The 23,288-nt window shown below is 46.1% G+C and overlaps 1 protein-coding gene across 1 annotated transcript in view; it reads right to left on the bottom strand.

Annotated features, from left to right (window-relative positions):
• SPSB1 (splA/ryanodine receptor domain and SOCS box containing 1) overlaps positions 1 to 992 on the bottom strand; it is a 32,238-nt gene extending 31,246 nt beyond the window's left edge. The window contains exon 1 of the mRNA XM_088468231.1: positions 721 to 992. The gene's annotated coding sequence lies outside the window, so the exon portion shown is untranslated. The remainder of the gene's footprint in view (positions 1 to 720) is intronic.
• Between the last annotated feature and the right edge of the window lie 22,296 nt (positions 993 to 23,288).

The following is a 23,288-nucleotide window of genomic DNA, read 5'->3' as shown; positions in this document are numbered from 1 at the left end:
AATAAAAAAAAAAAAAAAAAAAAAAGAGATAGATATAGTTTCTGTAGCTGCTCTAATCTTCAACTAGTTTATAAATGGTCACTATCATGCTCCATATTGACATTTGAACATAAAGTAAATGTAGGTTCTATTATCTAATCAGCAAGCAGCCACCAATCCTAAAATAAACAATTCAGGTTAGAGACTATTGATAAGATAAAATAAAGAGCAAGCAGCGGAGTCTGTAAGATGAAGGCCTGGCCAAGCAGCAGCGATTACAAAAATTAAAAGTGAAATAGTTACCCATATAGAACAAGCACTGGAAACAAATACAGAACACATATGTCCAATCTCATATCTCAGTTATGTGAAGACAGGTGAGGCCACAGGAAAGTACTAGCATCTCATAATACATGTCTGACAGACACCACATACATGTATAGAAAGGCATGCTCCATGTATAGACTACACACTGAATAAGCTCTACTTGTGTACCTAGGGGCACCAGGCAGGGCAGCTAACCCCCATGAGCACCAGGCAGGGCAACCCCAACCACAGTGTACACCCAGCAGCTTCCCTGCAGAATGGAGCTGCACTGCGCCGTGCCCAGGTGCTTCCTCATCCCATGCTGCCCGGGGCAGCAAGGCTACTGCAGGAGACGGTGCCGTTGGCCTATAGGATGAGCACAGGGCTCGGCCAGGTCACCACCTATACTAACCATCAACTATAAGCTTTACTCACCGGGGCCGTGACCCTCCCTGGCACTCCCCGGGTGGGGGAGGTATACGGACGGACCCCCTACTGAGGTCAGTGCTGGTCTATGGCTCGGACCAGCGAGCTCCCCGCTCTCCTCCAGCTGCTGTCCAGCGTCTCCTCCCCGCACCGGGAGCTCTCTCTCTCCCTCAAGCGCCGAGTAAGGAGGAGGAGGCGGAGGCGGAGCGGAGCAGCCGGGACACGCTCGCGAGAACAGCCACTAGCTCAGGATCCTGCCCTCCGCCAGAGACTCCGCCCCTATGCCGCCAGCTGTCTTTGAGAGCTGGATCGCCGCCTACAAATAGCTTGCTGACGCCCCGCCCCACCGCCACCTAGTCACGCCCATCAACGTCACATGCACACCGTGTTACTGTGTGTGATTCGGACTAGTGTATGTGCCTTTGGAACACGTGCCCGACGCTGGGGCTAATGGGTACCCTCGTCCGTTCTTCAGCCACAAAGCCAGTTACATAACATACGGGTCAATCACTGGCCACGCACACACAAAATTCAAACTAAATATAGGTCATTGTCATGGACTCCAGAGGAAAAAGTGCGGACAGTGTACAAGGGAATGGTGTGGGCTGCGGGGTAATGGACGCAGGGTTTCCAGAGGGGAGTCTCCGAGCCTTGCTTCCAGGGTGAACGTGACCAGCATGAGAGGGTCATGCTCTGTAATGGAGCGTACACACGGTCAGATTTGTCAGACTTGTCAGATGAACGATTGAACGTTTTGAACGATTTTACCAAAGTTTTGAACTATTGAACGATTTTAGACTGCATTAAAATGAATGGAATTTTCCAAGTCTGACTGCAAACCCATCAGATGTCAGATATCGTTATCTGACAAACGGGAACGCGCATCGTTGATCGTCCATCGTTCAGGCATGTCAGATATGAACGATTTTCCTTCAGATATGAACGACTGAACGATTTTTAAATCGTTATCGTTCATATCTGAAGGAAAAATCTGATCGTGTGTATGCACCATAAGACACAGGAATTACGCATATAAATTGTTGCACTCATGATGCTATATTGTACAGGCACAGTGGTTTGCTGTCCTGTTCCAGCTCCTGTATCTGATCCTGCTTCCAACAATCTGGATTTGCTGAATGCAGTGTAGGGAACGACATTGATGATTACAGACCATAAGTAACCATAACATAATTTAATGTTTTTCTCACGATGGTAGTTTTTACCATTAGATGGTGGTGGTCAGGTCAGGGCTAGGTTTCTCAGCACACCAAACCCCCCCCCCCCCTTATACCGATAACTCCTGCCAGGTTTCTGTCCTGGTGCCCTTGTGCAGCTGCACTGACAGAACGTGCAGTGGTTTAAGTTCATCCCAGGCGCAAGTTATAATTTGGTGCCCCCCCCCAGACACTGACACTGTAATGTAGCAATTCACATGCAGACAGGCTATAGCTAGAGGAAGGCAGCAGCTGATGGTCTGACATGGAGCTCTCCACTAGTGTATGGTGGCTTCTCGGGTGCCGAAAAGGGGTGCCATGTATTGGGCGGCCATGACGGTACACTCCGGGTACATAGTTACAGCCCTAAGTGGGGTGAATATGTTGTGGACAATGGAGGTGGTGCCCCTTCAGAGCTGGAGCCCCGCGGCAGTCTTCCATAGTTCTGCCCCTGAGAACGTGCCTCAAGCCCAGAGGTGGATTTACACCTCACTGGGCCCAAAGCAAGACAAGAATTTGGGGCCACCTTCCTCAGGCAATCCATAACACTACCTCACTGACAGAAGCACATCCCTGTCTCAATGACAGCAGAAACTTAGTGCCGTATCTGGACGGCAGTGTGCCCTGTGCTGCACTGCCGCCCCTCTCGCTCCCCCTGAGCGCATTCCATTACCGCCAGGGTGTGGGTGGAGGGCGATCGCCAAGCAGCAGTGCAGGAGGTCTCTTTATGCAGACCTCCGGTGTCGGGCACTTTGCGGCGGATGACCTTGCAGCCCATCACCTCCTCAGTGACAGCAGCACATCACCGCCTCACAGCAGATCATCACCACCGTACTGTCAGCAACACATCACCTCATTGACAGCTGCATATCATCTCGTCACTGACAGCAGCACATCACTGCCTTACTGACAGCAGCACATCACTGCCTCACTGACGTAATACACATCACCGCCTCACTGACAGCAGCACATCACTGCCTTACTGACAGCAGCATATCACCACCTCACTGACAGTAATATACATCACAGCCTCACTGACAGCAGCACATCACCACCTTACTGACAGCACATCACCGCCTCACTGACGTAATACACATCACCACCTAACTGACAGCAGCACATCACAGCCTCACTCACAGCACCAACTCACTGACAGCAGCACATCACCGCCTTACTGACAGCAGCACCTCACCGCCTCACTGATAGTAATACACATCACTGAACATCTCAGCATCACTGACAGTAATACAGATCACCGCCTCACTGACAGCAGCATATCACTGCCTCACTGACAGTAGCACATCGCTGCCTCACTGACAGTAGCACATCACCGCCTCACTGACAGTAATAAACATCACTGCACATCTCCGCCTCACTGACAGTAAAACACATCACCGCCTCACTGACAGCAGCATATCACTGCCTCACTGACAGTAGCACATCACTGCCTCACTGACAGCAGCACATCACTGCCTCTCTGGCAGCAGCACATCACTGCCTCTCTGGCAGCAGCACATCACTGCCTCTCTGGCAGCAGCACATCATTGCCTCTCTGACAGCAGCACATCACCGCCTCACTGACAGTAATACTGTCACAACTCTCGGGTGGATTGTGGATGCAACCCGTATGCAGGGAATTGGCTGGACCTATTCCTGAGGAGCGGAGTCTATTCACCAGGAACCCTCGCAAGAAGGTATGGGCTTGGCCTCATTGTTCCACCCCAATTCCGAGGCAAGGGTTCGGAATTGTACCTTGTATTGCCCCGCAGTCTGGTCGCCTTGTTTCAATTGTAGAATGGCCAAACTTGCAGAGGACACTTGTCCGGGCTCATCAAAGACTTTTCCAAAGAGCCGCTATGAACTCAGTACTATTATTTACCAGAGGATCATTTCTCTCCCATAATGGAGATGCCCAGGCCAACGCCTGTCCGGACAGTAGCCACACAATATAAGCCAGTTTCGTCCTCGGAGGAAAAGTTTGCAGCCTGGACTTCGAACTGAATGGAACATTGATTAAAAAATCCTCGACAGCCTTTGGGATCCCCGTCATACTTGGTGGGATTCAGAATTCGTAATGGCGCCGAAGCACCTGCAGCTTGTACGGACACCACAGGAGAAGGAGCGGGTTGCACCGGAGGTGGATGAACAGGTCCCTCCCGTTGCATAACCGTCTGAAGGCACTGCATAGTTTGGGCCTGGTCTTGTTCCTGCTTTTGGACTCTAACAAGGAGGTTTTACAATAAATCTCGAAGTGAAATATTACCAGCGGCATCCATATTCTTTAGGCCAGAGTATTCTGTCACAACTCTCGGGTGGATTGTGGATGCAACCCGTATGCAGGGAATTGGCTGGACCTATTCCAGAGGCGCGGAGTCTAATGTGCCAGCGGTATTCACCAGGGACCCTCGCAAGAAGGTATGGGCTTGGCTGCGTCCGACACACAGGTCGCAGCCCTCAGGTTAGGTTTCCCTATACAGGCACTGGTGTATTTAGACAGAGTGCAGGAGATTTAGCGTAGTTGACAAGCCGGGTCAGTAACCAATACAGACGAGACAGTACCAGGGAGCAGGCTTAAGCAGGTCACAGGGAATAGCCGAGGTCAGAACCAGATATCAACGCAGAGCCAGGCATCAGACAGAATCGGGGTCACAAACGAAGCCAAGGTCAAATCGGTAATCAGGATATGCACGGAACGCTGGAGTATGGTAATGAGCCTATACTCTGGCACTGGAGTGTTCACAGAGTCCCCCTTATATAGGCAGCTATCCTAGTCACTTCCTGTGACATAACTAAAAGGGGCGTGTATGGCCGTTTAAATCCCTAGCACGTCGGCCTGCTCGCCCGTAGGGAGCCGCACCCGCCTGCATCAGAGAGAGGAACAAGCGGCAGGGACTAGCGGCAGATGCCGGGAACCCCCCGTCCGCTGTCCCCTCGCAAACCAGTGCCGCCGGACCCGGTAAGTGTGTGCCGGTGTCCGGCACTCTGTGACAAATACACATCACCGCCTCACTGATAGCAGCACATCAACATCACCGCATCACTGACAGCAGCACATAACCACCTCACTGACAGCAGCACATCACTGCCTCACTGACAGCAACACACATCACTGACAGCAACACATCACCACCTCACTGACAGCAGCACATCACCGCCTCACTGATAGTAATTCACATCACTGCCTCACTGACAGCAGCACATCACCGCCTCACTGACAGCAGCACATCACCATCTCACTGACAGTAGCACATAACCACCTCACTGACAGCAGCACATCACTGCCTCACTGACAGCAACACACATCACCGCCTCACTGACAGCAACACATCACCACCTCACTGACAGCAGCACATCACCGCCTCACTGATAGTAATTCACATCACTGCCTCACTGACAGCAGCACATCACCGCCTCACTGACAGCAGCACATCACCATCTCACTGACAGTAGCAGATCACCGCCTCACTGACAGCAGCACTTCATTGTCTCACTGACAGCAATTCACATCACAGCCTCACTTACAGCAGCACATCACCGCCTCACTGACAGCAACACATCACTGCCTTACTGACAGCAGCATATCACCTCCTCACTGACAGCAGCACATCACCGCCTCACTGACAGTAATACACATCACCGCCTCACTGACAGCAGCACATCACCGCCTCACTGACAGCAAGACATCACCACCTCACTGACAGCAGCACATCACCACCTCACTGACAGCAGCACATCACCGCCTCACTGACAGCAGCACATCACCGCCTCACTGACAGTAATACACATCACCGCCTCACTGACAGCAACACACATCACCGCCTCACTGACAGCAACACATCACCACCTCACTGACAGCAGCACATCACCGCCTCACTGATAGTAATTCACATCACTGCCTCACTGACAGCAGCACATCACCGCCTCACTGACAGTAATACACATCACCGCCTCACTGACAGCAACACACATCACCGCCTCACTGACAGCAACACATCACCACCTCACTGACAGCAGCACATCACCGCCTCACTGATAGTAATTCACATCACTGCCTCACTGACAGCAGCACATCACCGCCTCACTGACAGCAGCACATCACCATCTCACTGACAGTAGCAGATCACCACCTCACTGACAGCAGCACTTCATTGTCTCACTGACAGCAATTCACATCACAGCCTCACTTACAGCAGCACATCACCGCCTCACTGACAGCAACACATCACTGCCTTACTGACAGCAGCATATCACCTCCTCACTGACAGCAGCACATCACCGCCTCACTGACAGTAATACACATCACCGCCTCACTGACAGCAGCACATCACCGCCTCACTGACAGCAAGACATCACCACCTCACTGACAGCAGCACATCACCACCTCACTGACAGCAGCACATCACCGCCTCACTGACAGCAGCACATCACCGCCTCACTGACAGTAATACACATCACCGCCTCACTGACAGCAACACACATCACCGCCTCACTGACAGCAACACATCACCGCCTCACTGACAGCAGCACATCACCGCCTCACTGACAGCAGCACATCACCGCCTCACTGACAGTAATACACATCACCGCCCCACTGACAGCAGCACATCACCGCCTCACTGACAGCAGCACATCACTGTCTAACTGACAGTAATACACATCACAGCCTCACTGACAGCAGCACATCTCCACCTCACTGACAGCAGCACATCACCTCCTCACTGACAGCAGCACATCACCGCCTCACTGACAGTAATACATATCACTGCCTCATTGACAGCAACACATCACCACCTCACTGACAGCAGCATATCACTGCCTCACTGACAGTAATACACATCACCGCCTCACTGACAGCAGCACATCACTGCCTCACTGACAGCAGCACATCATCACCTCACTGACAGCAGCACATCACTGCCTCACTGACAGTAATACACATCACCGCCTCACTGACAGCAGCACATCACCGCCTCACTGACAGCAGCACATCACCTCCTCACTGACAGCAGCACATCACCGCCTCACTGACAGTAATACACATCACTGCCTCACTGACAGCAGTACATCATTGCCTCACTCACAGCAGCACATCACTGCCTCTCTGACAGCAGCACATCACCGCCTCACTGACAGCAGCACATCACCTCCTCACTGACAGCAGCACATCTCGCCTCACTGACAGTAATACACATCACTGCCAGCAGTACATCATTGCCTCACTCACAGCAGCATATCACCGCCTCACTGACAGCAGCACATCACCGCCTCACTGACAGCAACACATCACCACCTCACTGACAGTAATACACATCACAGCCTCACTGACAGCAGCACATCACCGCCTCACTGGCAGCAACACATCACCACCTTACTGACAGCAGCATATCACTGCCTCACTGACAGTAATACACATCACCGCCTCACTGACAGCAGCACATCACTGCCTCACTGACAGCAGCACATTAATGCCTCACTGACAGCAGCACATCACCGCCTCACTGACAGTGGACGGCAGCAACGTGGAGCTGGAGTGTGCCAGCTAGAGGTCTTACCTGCACCCCTGTGGACCTGCCGGACTGACTGCCTCTACCAATGCCTGATCTGCGTGGTCCTGGTGAGTGATGTTCCCTGTGCCGTCTGACACCTGCGGCCTTCTGCTGCTGTGTAGGGAAGGGCCACTGCAGTGTCACGGCGGTGATTATCTGTGGAGGGTGCCGATAGCTAGTTACTGCTTTCTGCCTGTGTCTGACCCTGCCGCTCGCCCACTGTTGCGTGGACCTACATGGGCGTGCGGCTACATTTGCACGCTGCCTGCCGCTGTGGGTCCTGGCTGACTACTGTCATCTCTGCCTCTATGTATTGCAGCCTCTGCCCCCAGACCCTGTACGGCGCTGATCTCCCCTTTGGTCTCCTACTGCTCTGCACGGATCTCTCTAGCCTCTGAGAACTGTGTTGGTTCACTCTCTGGCCGTTTCCATCATGCCTTTTGCTGCTTTCGCTGTGGGATTTCTAAAATTTGGCTCCTGCAGTGCCCTTATCTTTAAGATACCAGGGACCCTGTTCATGGCCTGGTGCCTGGAGCTGTGATACTGCACCCCCTCTAAAGTATTGTTCAACCTCCTCCTCACTGTAACTGCCCATCCTCTGTGTGTATCTCCTATAGGTCATTGGTACTTCCTCATCTCATGAGCGTGGTTACCGCGGCAGATAGCTGCCGGTCTGAGGACTCATATTGGACCTTGCCGGAACCTTCCGAGTGACCAGCTATAAGCTGCCCAGCTTCTACCCCCTGCACCCGCAGCATCACATATGTGGACACAGCGTGAGCGCAGGGACTGCTGTTGGAAGCCGAGCCACAGCTTATGCGAGCGTCCATGATGATGGTCGCGATGGTCAAGACCATCGCGACCATCGGGCTTGCGACAAGACCCTGCGGTAGGGTCTCGCTGCCGCAAGCACTGGAGTGATTTTGGCTCTATCAGAGCCAAAATCACTCCCACTGACATCACTAGTGATGTCAGTGGGGCCGGACCCAGACGGTAGGCGTTCCCATGGGAATGCCTCTGTCTGGCAGCCACGCCCACCAAAGGGGGCGTGCTGTCACTCACCATCGACAGCACGCCCCCTTTGGTGCGAGACCCGGAGTGACAGCTTGGGTGTCGCTATGCGGGTCTCGCGCATGCGCACGACGGAGCTCCCTCCGTCATGCGCATGCACATTTGGGTACCATCGACCCGCTTGCGAGCGTCCTGCGCTCGCGAGCGGGTCTGAATGAGACCCTCTGTACCTTCCACCTCTGCACCCTGTATCTTCTGTCCCTACACCCTGTTATTGCCACCACTGCACCTCTCACCACAGCACCCTGTAGCTACTACTCACTCCTGGAACCTGTAACTGCCACTACCGCACCTCCCACTACCGCAGAGTGTGACTGTTCCCCTGCAACTAAAACCCCTATTCCATCTAACTGCAACCCCTGCTCCCTGTAACTACCCTTCTTCAACTGCCTTCCCCTTGCTCCCTGTAACTGCCCCTCCTCTTTGTGTGTGTTCCGTGCTATCCTGTCTCTGGGAGGAATTGCAGCTATCCCCTCCCTGCAGCCGCTGACATTTGAGGATGCCCCCATATGCCCCCAGAGATATATAGGGTGGGAGCGGATGGAGAGCTTTCAGTAACTCCTTCACTGCCTGCCCAGCCACTTTTACAAATCTGCAGAGGTTTTATGGTCAGCTTTTATACTTTTCTATTGGCTGAGAGGAAAGTTACAAACTCTTCCTTATTTTTGGGCTTTAAGGTGCATTTTTGTTGTAATGTAATAGCATCCTTATGGTTTATGCCATATCAGCCAATCCGATATTTGCTTTTTCATTGTAACATCCACCCGCAGCTCTAGATTCTGGGCCTGATTCAGACCCGCTTGCAAGCGCTATGCGCTCGCAAGTGGGTCGATAGCCAGGCAGTGCGCACGCACCGCGAGTGCGCTCGCCCCGGAGCGAGCTAGAAACCACTTGCTCCGGGGCTTGCAACAAAACGGGGCGGATGTTGATTGACAGCTCACCCCGTTTTGTAGGCGGGGAGATGGGGGTGGCTGGACAATCGTAGGCGTTCCCGAAGGAATGCCTGCTGTTTGAGGGCGGCCCTACTGACATCACTTGTGAGCAGGAAGCTCACTGGGGCTTGGGGGAACGAGACCCTACCACAAGGGTCTCGTCGCAAGCCCGATGGTCTCGACCATCGCGACCATCACCTGGCTGCTCGCAAAAGCTGTGGGTTATCACCCACAGCTTAACAAGTGGCCAGGAGGCCGGGTCCACAAAAAAAAAAACCAACACCCTGATTCAGAGCGAGCGCTCTGAATCAGGCCCTCTGTTCAATGGATGGAACAGAGATAGATTAGATAGATAGATAGATAGATAGATAGATAGATAGATAGATAGATAGATAGATCTATCTATCTATGATATTGATGTATTAATCCCGCCTATTTTAATGTTAATTCCGTCTACAGTTGATTTGGTGTTGCCCGCATGGGGCCACTTCTAGAAATTATTCCAGGGCCACTTTTAGGGCCTGATTGAGACCCACACGCTAAGGCGCGATCACTCGCTCTGTGCGAATTTCGCCCATCTGCGCATGCGTATAATTCGCAGTGCGCGTGCGCAAGCCATTCATTGCGATCTGATTTTGGTAGCTCGTAAGCCACTATCAGGTTGTTGCTTTGACTGACAGATAGCACCGTTTGTGGGTGGTAACAGGGGAAGGGCTTGTGAACAGGGGAGTGGATGTGCGAACGCAGTCGTGTCTGGCTGCCAAAATGCCGTTTAAAGGGCGTGCATAATTAGCAAAGTAGCGTCATTGTACACGTCACCTGCAAGTATGTCAGCCAGCACTGATCGCTGTGCTTGCGGCAGGCTAAGGCAACCGGGTGTTGCGAGTGGCAAGGGGGCGTCTTCAGACATTTGCGAGCACACTTTGCCGTAGCTCGCTAAAACATAGTGGGCGTCCTTACACGACGCAGTGTGAGCGCTTAATTTAAATATCCGGCCCCTTTATGCCAGCGAGCGATCGCATCTTGCGAGCGGGTCTGAATCAGGTCCTTAGTTCCCAATCTGCCCCTGGACAGCAGTACATCACCACCTCTCAGAAATATACATTTCTGACAGAAAAATGTTATTAGTATATAATATTTTATTCAAATACATTGTTATACAGTTAAATGTTTATTCACTAAAAATAATTCAAATTAAACAGCCTTTTCTGAACTATTTTTTTCCTACTTATTTTGTCACAACAGAGACCATTTTATGGGATGGATATACCGCCTTGGTGTGTAGTTGCGTTGATATACGTATGACTTGGCATGCGTTTATCAGCACAACCGCACACAGAGTGGTTTATCTACTATTTTATATATATAAAAATGAGAGATATGTAGGACGCAGACATTACTTGAAACAATCCATTTCAGGGTGCTTGGATAACATCTATTGATAGTAGCATGGCCCAAAACGGTACAAATCCAGCACACCAATTGAAAACATGTCTAATGAAAAAATCACCATCAGGGGTAAAAACCAGCCATTGGACAATGATACTTAGGGCATAATGTCCAACACAGATAGCCTCCAAAGGGGTCGGGGAGACAGGCTCATAACCCGATAAGTCCCGACAGCAGCCGCCTCGCACCTCCTTCGTCAGGGGACTGTCAGGTCACAATACCACAGGCGCCAATAAATACCCCTACCAATAACCCACCAATAGAGCTCACCTATACCAGGTCAAACGCCGCGCCATGCAGCCTTCGGGAGCCCCGTGTCTCTGGAGCAGCACGTGACACCAGGAACCAGCACATGACACCAGGAACCACCGGAAATGGCACAACAGCCGGAACCATCGCCTCACCACTATTTATTGGCGCCTGTGGTATTGTAACTTGACAGTCCCCTGACGAAGGAGGTGCGAAACGGCTGCTGTCGGGACTTATCGGGTTATGAGCCTGTCTCCCGGAGCCCTTTGGAGGCTATCTGTGTTGGACATTATGCGCTAAGTATCATTGTCCAATGGCTGGTTTTTACCCCTGATGGTGATTATTTCATTAAACATGTTTTCAATTGGTGTGCTGGATTTGTCCCTTGTTGGGCCATGCTACTATCAATAGATGTTATCCAAGCACCCTGAAATGGATTGTTTCAAGTAATGTGTGCGTCCTACATATCTCTCTTTTTTGTATTATATGCAAGTTTATTGTATATTCAGGCTGCACCACGCATATTGATTTTTGGATCAGTTATTTTTTACTGCTACTTTCACTCTGTTTCTGGACTATTTTTCCACTGTGGAGATCATTGAATACATACATCATGGAATCTGATATTGGAGATATATCCGGTACCAAGAGGTTTTTGGACACATAAGTAAAATATAAAATAAAATATAGTCAAATAGCTGAAAAGACTAATGAAATTAATAAGGTTCCTTTATTGGATGACAAAGTTCCTCGTGATACTGGTGGCTGGGTATAGTAATTCAATATATGTAGCAAATAACTCTTCCTTTTAACTGAATTATCTGTGTCTCCTTAAATAAGAGAGGCCACTCACCGCTGGTGTAACAGAGTCCCGAACAAGCCAAATATGCGGGTGAACATAAGCGGTCATCAATGGGAGCCCGGTCAACAGGACACTCCACAGGGGCACAGTCGGCAGCAATATTCAGCCTACCCGTTAAGGGAGTCTCCAGACTCGGGGCTGGCTGCCACAGTATTGGAGAGTAAAATCCCATATAAATGGTGAAACCCGTCACCTGCGGACAACAGGGAGCAGGGAGCGGTGATATTAACTCCGACACCCGGGATCAGCTGGAAGTGGTGAGAGGTGGTGTCAGAGGTAGATGCCGCAGGGTTATAGGTGGAAGCCGCGAAATCCGCAGTGGTCTGTGACTGAGATGCACACTTCAGTGTGTTCGATCTCCCACAGGCGGCAATCAGAGGTCCGTCTGGGTATATAGCAGCAGTTCAGAATAAAAGGTCAGCACCTTGACGCGTTTCTCCTCATTGACTGAGGTTTTTTCAAAAGGCAGGATAAGTCTCTCCTTCTCAGGAGGGGATTATAAATACACAGTTACCAATAGCAGACTTTCAAGTCAAGCTGAACACAATTAATCAATTAGCAGCTTTTCAAATGTTCTAACCATAAAATATAAATCAATACTTTCTGGTTTGTTTGTTCAATAGTTCAATTACTCAGTAAGGGTACTCAGAATTAAAAACATTAATGAATATATGTAAGAAATATATAAAAAAAAATTTAATAGCCAAAAAACTAGAAAATAATAATAATGATAAAACAAAAATAAGTAGATATATTCCTGATAGCAGCAAATATTCAGAACGAACAGAAAGACACATAAAAATATATAAATAATAATTAATATAAATATTATAAATAGATCAATAATAAAAGAGACCCAGATTAAATAAATCCCAATAGCACATTACTAAAAAAATAATAAACAAATAAATAAATGCATAAATAACTACACTCACACATATTAACCTATTCAGACAAGAGTAGATCTAGTACATTACTGCTCAGAGCAGTGGGGAACCAATGACATAGGAGGAATACCCCTCTACCAATAAAGGGATCGGTTCACCAATCTACATACTTATAAGCACCACACTAGATAATCCAGTCACAGAACAAAGTCTAATACAAAAAAAGATTGAGGACAATGATCCATACATTCTAGGAGGGTGACCCATAAACCGCACCTAGAAATCTAAATCAACCATTTCATTCAGTCCATCCGGGACTAACGTCCACAGAGTGTGTATCCAATAAGACTCACGTACACACAACCTGCGGAACCTATCTCCTCCCCTATCTGTGGGGTGGGATATATTCAATGCCCACTACTGTTAAGGCCCTGGGATTCCTGGAGTGTTGTAATGCAAAGTGTCTGGAGACACTGTGATTACTGATACCATTCAGAACATTCCTACGATGTTCCAGGAACCTGGTCTGAAGAGACCTGGTTGTTCTACCTACATAACTGAGATGACAAGGACATTGTAACATATAAATCACATATGAACTTTTGCAATTAATGAATGATCTAATAGGGTATTCAATAGCAGATGATGACGAAGAGAATGAAGTACTTCTATGTCTAATGTGTCCACATGTGAGTCAACGTGTGCTCCCACATTTGAAACATCCATTGATTTTAGATAGCCACCTCAAAGATTCAGGTCGGGAACTGGAGACCCTACTCTTATTTTGAAAAAAACTAGGGGCCAAAAATCTCTTTACGTTATCGGCCTTCTTAAACACTACAGTAGGTTTGGTTTCCAATTCATTCCTCAGTAGTGGATCCAAAAATAACATATTATAATTTTTAGTAAAGATCTTACGTATCTGAAACGAACAGCTGTTATATTTCAAAATAAAAAGACTGGATTTATCTACAGGAAAAGCAGATTTCTTTTTAGTAGAAGATTTCAACAATATATCCCGATCTATTTCTTCCATAGATCTCAAAGCTTCCTTTAATAGAGGTTCGGGATAATTTTTATTTTTGAAAACCTCCATCAATTGAGTGGCCTGTGTGGTAAATACATCCTTAGACGAACAATTGCGACGTAATCTTCTAAACTGGCCCGATGGAATATTCTCAAGCCAGTTCCGGCAGTGATTGCTAGTGTAGTCAATATAGTTATTTGTGTCAACCTCTTTCTGAAAGGTGCTAGTTTGAATGATATCCTCAACGACATTAAGTCTGATATCCAGAAATGTGATCGTGGAGGAGTGAAAAGTGCTTGTGAAAGTCAAATTATAATCATTCTGATTCAAATAATCCAAAAAATTTAAGATAGAGTGCTCATTACCATCCCATATGAAAAATAAATCATCAATAAATCGCTTATATAGGACCAGGTTTGCACCGAATTCGCCACCCCAAATGAGCCGCTCCTCCAAGTGGCCCATATAGAGGTTTGCGAAACTCGGCGCGAACCGGGTCCCCATTGCTGTGCCAGTGCGCTGTAAATAGTGAACCCGATCAAAAACAAAATTATTGTGAGTGAGTATAAAGTGAATACAATCTAAAATGAATTTACAATGTGACCTTTCAATCTTATCATCCAAAAGTAAGAATGATTCCACAACTTCAATACCTCTCACATGGGGGATGTTGGTATACAATGCGCTGACATCGCACGTCAAAAATTTATAGTGTGGCAACCATTTAATATTGGAGATAGAGTTCAAGAAATCCGTGGTGTCTTTCAAATGTGATTTAAGAAAAGGAACTTGTGGCTGTAAAAAGTGATCAACATAAAAAGAAAGATTAGCAGTTAAAGAACCCACACCAGAAATAATAGGACGACCCGGTGGATTGTGTAAGGTTTTGTGGATTTTGGGTAAATGATAATACGTGGGGGTGACGGGGTGTGCAGAAAACAAAAACTCAAATTCCCTCTTAGAGATGATCCCATTTTCCAGGGCATCATCCAAAAGCACCTTTAATTCCTCCTGAAAAAGATTGGTCGGATCAGATTCAAGAGTAATATAGAAAGATGTATCAGAGAGTTGCCGCATAGCTTCTCTCACGTAATCATCTGTATTTTGAACTACCACTGCACCACCTTTATCCGCCATCTTGATGATGACTTCAGAATCTGCAGTAAGTTCCTTTAATGCCTTCCTTTCATTCATGGAGAGATTATTTTTATATCGGAAGGTATACTGCTCTCTTTCACACATTACTCTAAATTCATCAAGAGTCTGTTTGTAAAATGTGTGAATACATGAATTTTTGTATTGCACTGGATAAAATTGAGATTTTTTGGGTGAATTTAGAGAGAGAGCCTGACTGCTGTACATCATAGATTTTACCCGGGACATCTGTAAAAGGCTCTTCATCAGACTCCAAAATGGATAAAGCTAATTCATCCCCACTATCCAATACAATGGGAGAAGCTGCTAGCTTAGATTTCTTTAATTTTTGCATGGCAAAATACCTTTTACGACAAAGATTACTAATAAACCAATTTAGCTCGACAAAAAGATCGAAAAAATTGGGTTTAGATGAAGGTGCAAAATTTAGACCTCTCATGAGTAATCTCATTTGGTCATTGGTCAATTGCTTAGATGATAAATTAAAGAGACCCTTGGCACCTATTGTTTTGTTTCTGGGATTTTTTTTCTTTTTGAAACCACTCGTCCTCCTAGGACGCCTCTAGTTCTGAGCTTCTTCTTTTTGGAGTGTCTATTCTCAATGGATTGAATCGGTTCTGTATCAATGTTTTGTGTGCTAGCAGATAATTTAAATCCCTCCCCCTCACGACCTGAATCTTTGAGGTGGCTATCTAAAATCAATGGATGTTTCAAATGTGGGAGCACACGTTGTCTCACATGTGGACACATTAGACATAGAAGTACTTCATTCTCTTCGTCATCATCTGCTATTGAATACCCTATTAGGTCATTCATTAATTGCAAAAGTTCATATGTGATTTATATGTTACAATGTCCCTGTCATCTCAGTTATGTAGGGAGAACAACCAGGTCTCTTCAGACCAGGTCCCTGGAACATCGTAGGAATGTTCTGAATGGTATCACAGTGTCTCCAGACACTTTGCATTACAACACTCCAGGAATCCCAGGGCCTTAACAGTAGTGGGCATTGAATATATCCCCCCCACAGATAGGGGAGGAGATAGGTTCCGCAGGTTGTGTGTACGTGAGGCTTATTGGATACACACTCTGCGGACGTTAGTGTCGGATGGACTGAATGAAATGGTTGATTTAGATTTCTAGGTGTGGTTTATGGGTCACCCTCCTAGAATGTATGGGTCATTGTCCTCAATCTCTTTTTTTGTATTAGACTTTGTTCTGTGACTGGATTATCTAGTGTGGTGCTTATAAGTATGTAGATTGGTGAACCGATCCCTTTATTGGTAGAGGGGTATTCCTCCTATATGATTGGTTCCCCACTGCTCTGAGCAGTAATGTACTAGATCTACTCTTGTCTGAATAGGTTAATATGTGTGAGTGTAGTTATTTATGCATTTATTTATTTGTTTATTATTTTTTTAGTAATGTGCTATTGGGATTTATTTAATCTGGGTCTCTTTTATTATTGATCTATTTATAATATTTATATTAATTATTATTTATATATTTTTATATGTCTTTCTGTTCGTTCTGAATATTTGCTGCTATCAGGAATATATCTACTTATTTTTGTTTTATCATTATTATTATTTTCTAGTTTTTGGCTATTAAATTTTTTAAATATATTTCTTACATATATTCATTAATGTTTTTAATTCTGAGTACCCTTACTGAGTAATTAAACTATTGAACAAACAAACCAGAAAGTACTGATTTATATTTTATGGTTAGAACATTTGAAAAGCTGCTAATTGATTAATTGTGTTCAGCTTGACTTGAAAGTCTGCTATTGGTAACTGTGTATTTATAATCCCCTCCTGAGAAGGAGAGACTTATCCTGACTTTTGAAAAAACCTCAGTCAATGAGGAGAAACGTGTCAAGGTGCTGACCTTTTATTCTGAACTGCTGCTATATACCCAGACGGACCTCTGATTGCCGCCTGTGGGAGATCGAACACACTGAAGTGTGCATCTCAGTCACAGACCACTGCGGACTTCGCGGCTTCCACCTATAACCCTGCGGCATCTACCTCTGACACCACCTCTCACCACTTCCAGCTGATCCCGGGTGTCGGAGTTAATATCACCGCTCCCTGCTCCCTGTTGTCCGCAGGTGACGGGTTTCACCATTTATACGGGATTTTACTCTCCAATACTGTGGCAGCCAGCCCCGAGTCTGGAGACTCCCTTAACGGGTAGGCTGAATATTGCTGCCGACTGTGCCCCTGTGGAATGTCCTGTTGACCGGGCTCCCATTGATGACCGCTTATGTTCACCCGCATATTTGGCTTGTTCGGGACTCTGTTACACCAGCGGTGAGTGGCCTCTCTTATTTAAGGAGACACGGATAATTCCGTTAAAAGGAAGAGTTATTTGTTACATATATTGAATTACTATACCCAGCCACCAGTATCCCGAGGAACTTTGTCATCCACTAAAGGAACCTTATTAATTTCATTAGTCTTTTCAGCTATTTGACTATATTTTATTTTATATTTTACTTATGTGTAGAAGTGGTTTACTGCAATATTGCGACATTGTTATTACACTTTTATGTCCTGAGGAGCTGCAGTTCTAACAGGTTTATTGTAATTGTAATAAATATATGGTTCATGTCACATTTCTGGTTTGTTTTTATGGCTAAGTGACTTCAGGCGCAGACACAAGAGTTTTTTTTCATTTTGGTTGTTTTGGGGAATCCTAGGCAAATATCCCCTTGTGTCAGCTGCCAGTAATTCACTGCTGAATCCCTGTTGTTTTATATTAGCGCTCCACTTCTTCTGAATCACATCTCAGCTGGCGTTTGATGTTGACACCCCTGCTGAATCTTTTGCCGATTGGTTAAACTACGTAAAAGGATAGTTGAGCTAGAGTTACATGGCTTATCCCCAGGGGATTTAGAATACGAAATCAACCTACCCTGGGATGTAACAAAAAGGAGTTCTGCAGGCAGTGGTGCATGATTTTAAACCAATGCAGCTTTGACCTTATGGTATTAGTTGTACAACAGGTTAACTGTGATATCGAGAGTGTTAAGAAGGATATTGCAGCATGTGAGAATGCACGCTTGGAAACGTCAAGAACAGACAGTAATAATGATTGGCTGGCCAAATTAGATGATTTGGTTAATAACTTTAAAACAGATTTGTTGTCTTTCAAAAACGCGAAGTATAAGAAGGTAAAAGAGGATTACAAAGAGACGAGAGTGTATCCGTGGCTTGTGAGTCAGGCTCCGAGACGCCCCTGGAGAGGCGGGGGAGGTACTCGCAAAAGGGCTGAGATTCAGTTTACTGATATTGACACTTCACAAAGTGACTCTGATAACCCTACATCTAGTAGAAGTCATTTTTTAGAAGAAAAGATGTACACAAGGGGTACACTGAAAGATGGGAAGGAAATAAGAGACCCTGTAGGAGAGGGGGCCACAAGCACAAAAAAGCGAGGGAAAGGATACAAGGGGCCAAAGAGGTAACTGTGTTTAATCTATCTGATCATGTGCTCTCTGATTATGAAACTACAGTGCTGTCGAAGGGTTTATCTTTTGTACAAACTTTTAAGCAACGCAATTTTGAGCATGAAAAGGAGCTTTAGAATTTCCACAGGACACTCAGACTTAAACATTTTTTTGTGAGGAAGGGAGAACAGGAGTCTGTTACTAGACCCTTTAAGGTCAGTAGCACTTTTGATCCCCCCTCACCAAATGCCTCTATTGAAACATTCATGAGGTTGGTTAAATCCGAGACGTTACCACAAATACAGAAAGCTAAGATTTTTCATTCTAATCTTTCTAAGGAAGAAATAGCGGCTATTAAATCTTTACAAAACAATACAGATTATGTTGATGAGGTTATGCGTCAACTGAGTGATGTGGATTGTTATAAACCACTTACCTTTGATCCTATGGATAACTTTAAAAGAGAAATTGATGCCATTATTCAATAAGGCCTTGTTAACGGTTGGATTGATGATTACACAGTATGCTTTCTTAAACAAGATTTTCCTAAAGTGCCTTTATTATACATTTTACCAAAAGTGCACAAGTCGCTTGTGCAGCCCCCTGGTATACCATTTATAAGTTATCGAGGGTCCCTTTGTTAAAGTCTGTCGCAGTATGTTGATTACTATTTACAGCCGGTGGTCCAGAGTACTCCCTACTTTCTTAAAGATACTTCTAATTTTTTTTTAAAACTGTCATCTGTTGGCCAGCCACAAAAAGACTGTCTACTGGTGACACTGGATGTCACCAGCTTATATACTAATATTGCACATGTTGAGGGAATAGAGGCAGTTAGGGAGGTTCTCTCCTCCAGTCCACAGTATGTGGGTCCTCCTATTGAGTTTATTCTTTTACTGATGGAGATGATCTTACATAAAAATAATTTTTTATTTAATAACGCTTTTTATTTACAGCTTAAAGGGACGGCCATGGGGTCTAATATGTCCCCATCATTTGCCAATATCTTTATGTATTACTTTGAGAAATTACACATCATGGCTAATCCGTATTTTTCACATTATATTTATTTTTATGTGAGATTTATAGACAACCTTTTCATGCTGTGGACTGGGGGAGAGGAGGCCCTCCAAGAGTTTGTGGGGGGTCTGAATTGGTTACCAGGATCTATTAGGTTTACCTATAGTTACAGTACAGAAAGATTAGACTATCTGGACGTTTGTGTGAAGATCACCCAGGATCATTTTTCTACTGAAATCTTTAAAAAGCCAACGGATAAGAACACTCTTTTGTCAGTGATGAGTTTTCATCCATTACCCCTGAAAAGGGACTTGCCATATTCCCAGCTTGTTAGGGTTGTTCGAATTACATCAGAGGCACGTCATCTACCAGATGCACTGGAAAGTATGAGCAATAGATTTATTGAGAGGGGATACCCTCAAGGAGAAGTTAAAGAGGCGATAAAGAGGTGCCTGACATTGAAAAGAGATGATCTGCTCAATCCATCACCTAAACGGGATGAAGATATGCAGCTAGTTTTTTCGAGTACATATTCTATCACCTCAGGGTTCATTAAAAAAGCTATATTGCGCCATTGGCACATAATTCAGACTGATCCTATATTGAAGGATGTGTGCAAGCGTGCACCTCTGTTCTGTTATAAAAGAAGCAGCAGTACGAAAGATAAGTGTGAGGTTCTGGTTTTGTTGTGGGCCCGGGGTGGTGACAGGAGCAGACACAGAAGCAGATTTAAAACAAAACATGGAACTTTTAATGAGTGGTTTGGCTGACATAACAATGGGAGAAAATAAAGTCCAGGGATGGCACTAAAGTGCAAATGGGATCTGAGGTGAAGCACTGAGTAAAAGTCCATGTAGTGGCAGATAGGAGCAGTCCAGTGATCCGGGTCTTGTGAAGCTGCAATAAATTTGCAGGTTGAAGTGATTTGCAGGTAGAAGAGGTGAATGCAGGCTGAGGTGAATTGGCCAGAGGAAATGTGAGAGGAGGCAGGGTGCAGGGTACAGCTGACACAGGTACTTCAGGCAAGGGGAAGGTAATGGAGGTTGCGGGGTAGTCCAGCAGGGTTGGGGCAGACAAGCAGGCAGGCAAGTAGCGTATCACAGGAAAACAGGTGGTGAGCACAGGGAACTCTCTCTCAGCTAAGCTGAGAAACACGTTGTACTGGCAATGAAGTGAGGTTCTGAACCTCCCTAAATACCAAGTGCTGTGCCGTGACTGGCCAGAGAGAGCATGTGACAAACCAGGATTGGGCGTTTAGGTCACATGACCGGAGGCAAATTGGCGGCGCCCATTCCAGAGTGGAACGGAAGCACCACCAGGCCTCACCAGCCCAAAGTGACAACATGCCCGCACAGAACCACACACAGCCAATGCCCCTCACCAAACACCAGCGCCACCGCCAGACGCCCCCCGCCATAGTGACCTCACAGGTAATACCTGTCGACCACCATGCCGAGAAACTCTGATCGTGACAAGATCTCAAAGTCTGATATTGGCTCCAGAAGCAAGTCCACCAGTAGTTGGTTGAACCCCCAGATTGGGTCTTTCAGATGTTCAGGTTGTGTTAATTGTCGACATATGAAGATTGGCAGTTCTACTACACACCCTATTAAGGGGACTGTGTATCAGCTTAAACATCGAATGTGTTGTGATACAAAATTTGTCACATATGCGATTATTTGTCCCTGCAATAAGATCTATGTGGGGAAAACCATCCGCATGCTTAAAGAGAGGATCGCGATGCATCGGTCCTCCATCAAAAAATTGAGCCTAATACACCACTAGTTGCTCGACACTTACAGAGGGACATACCCTCAAGGATTTTCTCTTTATGCCCATTGACCATGTGCCCCCTCCTCGTAGAGGAGGTGATAGGCACGAATTACTGCTGAGACAGGAATGCAAGTGGATCCATAAACTTGGAACCATGGTTCCCCATGGACTGAATGAGGAGTTCACTTTTGCACCTTTCTTTAGCGATCAAATGGCTATGTACCCGTTGTTCTGGGTTATATAGGTTGATCCCTTAGCCGATTCGGCCCCCCTTGGATGCGTCTGTTTTGATGCATCCATATAATGTTTACAAAGTTGTTCTGCCTTGTGATTTATTTGTATAATATGTTTCATGTCCTGTTTGTCATTTGTATGTCTTATCTCTAATAATGCTCTACTCCTTATTTTGATTTATATAGCTTGGTATGTTGGTCATTTGTATTGAAAATACCTGTGTTTTAAAATATATTTGTCATTATTGGGTATTGATACAGGATAACATATTGAGGTGAGTTGTATATTATATGTATCTGTATGAGTCCTCTCGCATCACTTCCGGCATCGGGGAACCTTTGTGTCTACCCTTGTGAATAGCGGTGAGGCGATGGTTCCGGCTGTTGCGCCATTTCCGGTGCAACGGCTGGTTCCTGGTGTCACGTGCTGCTCCAGAGACACGGGGCTCCCGGAGGCTTCATGGCGCGGCATTTGACCTGGTACAGGTGAGCTCTATTGGTGGGTGATTGGTAGGGGTATTTATTGGCGCCTGTGGTATTGTGACTTAACAGTCCCCCGACTAAGGAGGTGCGAAACGACTGCTGTCAGGACTTATCGGGTTGTGAGCCTGTCTCCCCGAGCCCTTTGGAGGCTATCTGTGTAAGTATCATTGTGCAATGGCTGATTTTTACCCCTGATGGTGATTTTTTCATTAATGTTTTTCATGTTTTCAATTGGTGTGCTGGATTTGTCCCTTTTTGGTCTATGCTACTATATGCTAATATATATATATATATATATATATATATATATATAATCCACAGTCTAAAGAGGCGGCACTCAGAAACTTCAGAATAAGGTGAAAAAATACCACCTCTGGGGTAACTTTAATGTGACATACAGGTCAACGTTTCGGGGACCGTATCCCATTTCTCAAGACAACAGGGTATACGGTCCCCGAAACGTTGACCTGTATGTCACATTAAGGTTACCCCGGAGGGGGTCTTTTTTCACCTTATTCTGAAGTCTCTGAATGTCGCCTCTTTAGATTGTGGATTATCTGTGGGGGAGCAATACCCCCTAGGAGGGCACCGGAGCCCGTTTAACTCTATGGACTGGTGAGTGCCGGGTTTCTCTGGATATATATATATATATATATAGCAGTGTAGAATCACAGCGGCACTCCAGAATAATCAAATAACGTTATGAGTTGGGTTATGAGAAACCTCTAGTCTACTTCAACGTTTCAATCACACGATTTTCTTCAGGAAGTGTAAAACAGAGAATTACAAAACTTACCTAAATAGCTCACCACGAGTGCAACACACCTCGTCTGCCAGAGGCACCGTCTGACATTACCGCGACGCACACATCCAGCGGGCGCGACGTCTGACGTAATCCTCACTATGGCAACAGGATACACAATGACAAAAGTGAACAAAACCATCACCAAAATACAATAACATGTTACAAATATCAATGCAGCAGGAGGACACATGTAAAAATAGCATATACAGTAAAATCAATCACGGCAACAGCAGGAGAGTGTGAGGAGTAATAACCAGATGGAATGCAGTACGACAAGTCACTAATGTTATGAGAGATATGTATACATATCAGTAAGCGTTATAAAGATTAAATGAAGCAAGAAAGTGGTAGAGTTTCATTAAGACCATTAGGATGAACTGTGTTAAGGCTGTGAATCCACCTCATCTCCATCTGTAA

The sequence above is a fragment of the Taudactylus pleione genome, unplaced genomic scaffold (genome assembly GCF_031769625.1).
Source record: "Taudactylus pleione unplaced genomic scaffold, aTauple2 ptg000082l, whole genome shotgun sequence".
In the NCBI taxonomy this organism is placed as follows: domain Eukaryota; kingdom Metazoa; phylum Chordata; class Amphibia; order Anura; family Myobatrachidae; genus Taudactylus; species Taudactylus pleione.
This window is presented reverse-complemented; position numbering and strand designations above follow the sequence as displayed.